Source organism: Triturus cristatus, chromosome 12, assembly GCF_964204655.1.
Source record: "Triturus cristatus chromosome 12, aTriCri1.1, whole genome shotgun sequence".
Taxonomy (NCBI): domain Eukaryota; kingdom Metazoa; phylum Chordata; class Amphibia; order Caudata; family Salamandridae; genus Triturus; species Triturus cristatus.
This window is the reverse complement of record NC_140595.1, coordinates 298948158-298954743: the sequence shown is the minus strand read 5'-3', so window position 1 is coordinate 298954743 and position 6586 is coordinate 298948158.

The window sequence follows — 6586 nt, the reverse complement described above, 5'->3', positions numbered from 1 at the left end:
TGTGTTTAGTGATTTTAGAAAAGAGCAAGCAAGGCTTTAGTCAAAATATCAACTTTTCCAGTGAAAGTGGTTTATCTCTTTCCTGCATAGTGCTGGCCTGGTCTATCGTGAACAGACCAGCACAGTAATTGTAATTTTGCCACAATTCAAGATTGACTATAGTGGTTACATTATTTTGCTTGCTATTGTTCTATGTATTCTGTTGATTTCTGTGTGATAAATTAGCAGTTTGTAAATAGCTGTTTGAAGGGTAACATTTGCTCAAATTGTAATATTAATCCTGTTCAATAGGGTTATTAGACTTTTCCAAAGGTGGCTGAGCTTTCTATTCCTCCACTATCCTTTTCAATCCAACCAACAGACTCGCATGTCCACAGCTCAAATTAATTTCGTATTTCCCTATATTAATTCACCACTAATCCTTTTTGGGTTCCGGTAGAGCGTGCTACTCACGGAAAAGTGCCTCGACGCCTTGGCAGGGTAGTAAGCACTATATCCATGCAAATACAATTACAAGTCAAGGGTCTCTTCCCTTCCAGTGACAATTCCACCTACCCCATACTGCCACCATCAGCAGCCCATGCCCTATGCCAGGCTGCCCTCCGAGGAGTCTGTAGACATGCTCCGCATGCACCAGGCATTGATAGGCCATTCATTCTCAAGTCAAAGGTCCCTTCCATCTGCCACACTTCCACCCTCAATCACCCATGCCCAAAGCCAGGCTACCTTCTGAGGAGCCTTTAGATGTGCTTTGCATGCACCAGTGTCCATAGGCCGGCCCTTCATTCCCAAGTCCCGGGTCCCTTCCATCTGCCCCACTTCCACCCTCAATCACCCACGTCCGAGGCCAGGTTTCCCTACGAGGAGTCTGCAGACATGCTCTACATGCACCAAGCGTCCACAGGCCACCTCTTTCCCTCTGGGGCTTGGAACCGCTAGTCCCAGTCAGCACAGTGCCACAGAAAACAGGATGACTAGCAACCCTGGGCTATTTTGCTTGGCTTAACCTATGATCCAGAATGTTACCACAAAGGAGAATAAGGAAAACAAACACTCTCAGACACTTTAAACATGTGTATTTCAAATTGGAATACTCGGCTAAAACAGTTTCCATGATTTAAGGATAAAAATGAATGATTACACGTAAAATAAAGTGGCACAATAATGCCGCAAAATTTCAATTTTTGTGCCACTAAATTTCAATTTTTGTGCCGCTAAATTTTCAAATCTATGCCGCAATATCCTGGGGGGTCTGACAAGCGCTTGTGACAGTCTGCAACAAGATGGCACTATCTGGCTTATTTAGAGATGACCACAACATCAACCAATTAATAACCTCACACATGCACGAGTATTCTTTTACTTCGATAGTTCCCTGCAGTAGTGTTAGAACTGCAGTCACCCTGCTCGAACAATGTAGTGAGGCGAGAACTGTAGCCCTTGCGCTAGGAGACTGTGGTAGGTACATGAACTATAGGAATGGATTTGAATCCACTGTGTGGTAGTACCTTGTAGCTGCCCCAGCATTACTGTGGGCAAAATGTAATTCAGCTTTGCTATTAAGGTACTTACTTTTTTACTAAGGTAAGCACTGGTCTGGACAGTATGCTATTGTGTCTGTTGTATGACTGTCGAGTTCGGAGTCTCTGCCCACAACACCACCTCACTGAGAAGCCTTTCATTGCTCACCCTTGCTACCCTGTGGGTCAACTGTGGAAAGGTTGTACTTGGCCCAGGTTGAAGAGCTACTGTAGGACAGAACCCAGGACACCATAAACAAATGACCAAACCACCACAGTTGCGGATTGGGAGCCACTGTGCCGCATCCCCAAACTGAACCCTCCCCCACCTTCCAAGGAGTAATCTAGACAGCTTGACAATGATATCTCTATATTTAGGATCTGAAATGTTGAATTCAGCTTCATGACAGCTCTCCCGTTTTCCAGTTCTTAGTTTTGAGTCTTTCATGTCAATGCGCACTATTTCCATCAAACACTAAACAAATTTGAACTCAATAGCAAAATAATAAATACGAGGTGTATTATATGTCCTCCTGCATTGTGAATTTTGGGGAAGATAATCTCAATTCATGAAATGTATTAAACAGAAACAAAGACTGTGAAGAAATACAAGCGGCAATAGTTTAGATTAAACATAGTTAAGGCATACACAGCATGTACACTTACAAAAAATGTGTAAATTAAGCCAACAGCTAGCAAGAACAGCCCAAATACCTTGGTCTTTTAGGAGAGGGATGTCTACTGCCAAAGAGTCTGTGGTTGACACAACATTTTGATAATCACTAAAGGCTACAAAAGAAGCTAAGTTGCAAGCCAAGTTCCTCATAACATGCAGGAAAATACTCCTCAAGAGTAAATGAGCAACTTGCTGCTCAGCCACTTTGTCCCACTGTAATAAGATTGCAGGTGACTATCTCTGAGCAGGGAGACTCGCTACATTTTGCACCATTATGGTTCACTTCTTAACAGCAATTTCCTCCTGGAGAAAAGGTTGCAAGACTCAGTATTCAGAGAAGACTATGGTAGGGCAGCCTTCATACCACTTAGGATAGTCAGCTTTTGGTACAGCTCTGAAAGGTTTCAGAGCTGTTCTCATGCACTTTAATTGCTTTGGAACAAACACTTTTACTCAAAGTATTTAGCAGCATCCCCTTTGAGCTCTTCTACATGCCAGTACAACAGACTGCTTGCCTCTTGCCCTCCACTACTTTTAAAGACATTGTCAGCCTTTCACGAATCTCTCCAAGTTCTTTGTAACCAGTTGTTTTGTCGTGTAGATGCTTAATGAAAGCTTTCAATAAAAGGGGCAAGAGGATCCCAGCCGACTGAAGAACTTTCTCCAGAGTAGTTAAAACATGGGTAGTTTCTGTAGTCATCCCAAGATTCTCTTCTCAGCCAGACAGGAGGAGGCTGGTTTGTCTTTAAAAAGCAACTCATTTTTGTACCAAGAGCTTCCCCCTTGTGACTTTAGGAAATGAAATGATTTAGTCACAAAACCAACTTTTTTTAATTTGTATTTTACGCTCACCCAACCAGTAGGTGGATGTCAGTGCTCCTCCCTAGATACCTTTTGTGCTAGACTGACAACCTTACCATCTACTAAACCAGAGGGTGGATTATCCCTAATCTAGTGTGGACTAGGCCTTTTGCTTCACTATTCACTTTACCTTGTATAGATTCATAGTACCCCAAATATCCACCTCAGATTTGACATGCAAGCCTCTGGGTAACCTCACAGGGCATGTTGTTGTTCTTTGTGGGGTTGCTTAGGCTACTTGAAAGCTAAGACAAGTCATGACCTGATCCCATACCCATCTTATTTGTGGAGGGTAGTGCCAATGATAGATCAAGCCTTTCTAGAAAGATAAATGTATGCCTAGAGTTCCATACTCAAGACAATCCTATGTAGCTCAGGCCCTCATGCCAAGCACCAAAGCCCCACCTAGGCAGCAGACAGTAAATTATGCTTTCAAAGTCTGATCACCAGACAAGGAATAGCTGGTAGACAAATGTTTTCCAGTGGGCAGAGCCTGTAGGCTTCTCAATCTCTCTCAGTCCCTTTCACTGACATGGTTTCTATCCATTACAATGCAGTTTGTGAATTATGTGTATGTCACGAGGTAAATGGAATTGTAAAGAAAATTCACAAAGAGAAACAACTTGTGTATGCAATTCAGGGCCTTCTTCATAGGGGACCACATTTTTCTTAATAGCACTGAACTTTATGTCTTTATGGTAGGAAAGTCTAAAGGAACTGAAATCAAAGGCCTCACCTTAGAGAAAGAAGAAAAAAAAGTTACTTACCTGTAGCTACGCTACGGTTATCCAGAATTGGTATCTTTCGAAGATTCACATGCTTGAATCATTCCCCGTCGTCGAGATGGAAGGCCCACGGTAACATAATCAAGCAGTACTTAAATAATGCCATAGGCTATAATGGCCCTGAGCCATGTTTTAAATAGCCTATCTACATCCTTTTTTGAAAAAAAGGACCAAAAGTTGAATACAGCCAATCAGCTGCCAGGGTCTCCCAGGAGAGGCAGTTTCCCTCAGATTTTCACCGCACGTCGTGTATGAAGGGAGTCTCCCCGAGTGCTGCACAGTTCTTTCTTCAGACTGCTGGGATTTATTCCTAGATAGCTTCTCTTCAGTAGGTCTGATATAAAAGGCCCTTTCCGCCCATGTAAGACCTGTTACAACAAACAAATGATGGACGGAATGCTGACAATGCATACATTCTCCCCCAGTCAAGAGATCTGGGTTAAATCCATCGTTCTTTTGCCCACTACACCACCCCAGTTTAGACATGGCCATATGCAAATCAGTCTTGACCCTGTGCCTCATGGGAACAGTCCAGCCCGAACTGCCAAGCCATGTCTTCCCTGGACCGGAATCAAGCATCCTAGGACCGGTTTCTGGCTATCAGCCGTCATCAGCCAGGATAGCTTGACTCCAGTGGCGTAGTGAGCACGGGTCCCACGTCTGGGAATACCCATCCCACTTAGGGCGAAAAGCGTTACAACAAACAAATGATGGACGGAATGCTGACAATGCATACATTCTCCCCCAGTCAAGAGATCTGGGTTAAATCCATCGTTCTTTTGCCCACTACACCACCCCAGTTTAGACATGGCCATATGCAAATCAGTCTTGACCCTGTGCCTCATGGGAACAGTCCAGCCCGAACTGCCAAGCCATGTCTTCCCTGGACCGGAATCAAGCATCCTAGGACCGGTTTCTGGCTATCAGCCGTCATCAGCCAGGATAGCTTGACTCCAGTGGCGTAGTGAGCACGGGTCCCACGTCTGGGAATACCCATCCCACTTAGGGCGAAAAGCGTTACAACAAACAAATGATGGACGGAATGCTGACAATGCATACATTCTCCCCCAGTCAAGAGATCTGGGTTAAATCCATCGTTCTTTTGCCCACTACACCACCCCAGTTTAGACATGGCCATATGCAAATCAGTCTTGACCCTGTGCCTCATGGGAACAGTCCAGCCCGAACTGCCAAGCCATGTCTTCCCTGGACCGGAATCAAGCATCCTAGGACCGGTTTCTGGCTATCAGCCGTCATCAGCCAGGATAGCTTGACTCCAGTGGCGTAGTGAGCACGGGTCCCACGTCTGGGAATACCCATCCCACTTAGGGCGAAAAGCGTTACAACAAACAAATGATGGACGGAATGCTGACAATGCATACATTCTCCCCCAGTCAAGAGATCTGGGTTAAATCCATCGTTCTTTTGCCCACTACACCACCCCAGTTTAGACATGGCCATATGCAAATCAGTCTTGACCCTGTGCCTCATGGGAACAGTCCAGCCCGAACTGCCAAGCCATGTCTTCCCTGGACCGGAATCAAGCATCCTAGGACCGGTTTCTGGCTATCAGCCGTCATCAGCCAGGATAGCTTGACTCCAGTGGCGTAGTGAGCACGGGTCCCACGTCTGGGAATACCCATCCCACTTAGGGCGAAAAGCGTTACAACAAACAAATGATGGACGGAATGCTGACAATGCATACATTCTCCCCCAGTCAAGAGATCTGGGTTAAATCCATCGTTCTTTTGCCCACTACACCACCCCAGTTTAGACATGGCCATATGCAAATCAGTCTTGACCCTGTGCCTCATGGGAACAGTCCAGCCCGAACTGCCAAGCCATGTCTTCCCTGGACCGGAATCAAGCATCCTAGGACCGGTTTCTGGCTATCAGCCGTCATCAGCCAGGATAGCTTGACTCCAGTGGCGTAGTGAGCACGGGTCCCACGTCTGGGAATACCCATCCCACTTAGGGCGAAAAGCGTTACAACAAACAAATGATGGACGGAATGCTGACAGCCCGAAACCGGTCCTAGGATGCTTGTTTCCAGTCCAGGGAGGACCTAGCTTGGCAGTTCGGGCTGGACTGTTCCCATGGGGCACAGGGTCAAGACTGATTTGCATATGGCTGGGTTCAAACTGGAATGACATGGTGAGCAAAAAAACGATGGATTTAGGCCCAGATCTCTGTACTGGGGTGAATGTATGACATTGTTCTGCATTCTGTCCATCTATTGTTGTTTTTGCACATGTAAGACCTGTGGCAAAAAAAGGGTTTATGTGGATGATCCTCACAAGGACTGCATTTATTGCCTCCACCCCAGCCCAAAAGGTAAGACAGTGCAAAATCTGTCGCACGTTCTCGTCTAAGAGTCTGCGGGATAGAGAGGGGGGCTGCTTTTGTGGCTCCAGTCCACTAAGCAACAAAAATCATCTGAAGAGGACAGTGATGGATCGTCTAGGCCTCACAAGAGAGGCAGGTCCCATGAGGACACCTCTGGAGAGGGCAGGAAACATCTCAAACCCTCCCAGGAGAGCAAGAGCTGTAAAAAGGAGAAACATCTTAAAGTCTCCTCAGAGCCTACGTCATCAGTTCCCTCCACTGCTGTGAGAAAGAAAAAGTAACTTCATAGAGCCTCTTCCTCAGATTCTGCGAGGCACAGAAACAAGAAATCATCGTCCACAACAACCCCAAGATCGTCAACAAGTAACACTGTGACATCACTGACACCATTATCGTCG